Below are 828 nucleotides of genomic sequence, written 5' to 3' on the forward strand. Positions count from 1 at the left end.
CACGTTTCCCTGCGTGTGCCCGTGCGTGCACGTCGGTGCACATTGCGCTGACTGGGCCGGTGTGCTAGCAATTAGAAAAACCACCAGTGGCAAGGTGCACATTAATCATGTTCCTCAGCTGAAAGAGAGAAATGGGACGGGGACGGGGGGGCGGCGGGGGGGGGGAATAATGAGGGACTGTTCAGAGCTGCTCCGTTTGCTCTGACAGGACGTTGGGAAGCATTTATGAATAAGAAAAGGTTACGACAATAGGCGCAAACCCAGCGGGCGGAGAGCGAGGCAGCGGTTCATTTGTCTGGAGCAACTTCAGCCGGCGTGCCAACGCTGTCCCCGGGGGACGGCTGTCCCCGGGGGACGTGTCCCAGAGGAGCCGGACAGGTGAGCAGCGACTGTTGCCTTATTCGAAGCTGCTCTAAAAGAAAGAAAAAGTGACGGCGAAGCAGGATGAACCAAGAAGTAATCGCTGGACATCAACACAAAGCTCCTGACCTATTACGCATTGTCAATAAAGTTTATTTAAGCAACGCCATTAGTGATTCAGATAAAACCGCGCAGGCGGCGGCGTGCGGATCCGCTGTGAGCAGAAAGAAAGGAAAGACATGCTCCAAAATAATTTAGTGACCGAATTCACTCACAAGACGGAGAAAATCTGATTCATAAATGAAATCGAACAGGAAAGCTCCAAAACCCAAAGTGCAATCAGTCGGGGCGGAACCCGAAATAAGCGTGGCGTACACACAAACCCGACGAGAACAGACGGATCGCTGACGTGGCAGTTTATTAATAAGCTGTCATCGGTAACGGACGGCTGGCCGTTTGAGTCAAAAA

This window comes from Brachionichthys hirsutus, chromosome 24, assembly GCF_040956055.1.
Source record: "Brachionichthys hirsutus isolate HB-005 chromosome 24, CSIRO-AGI_Bhir_v1, whole genome shotgun sequence".
In the NCBI taxonomy this organism is placed as follows: Eukaryota; Metazoa; Chordata; class Actinopteri; order Lophiiformes; family Brachionichthyidae; genus Brachionichthys; species Brachionichthys hirsutus.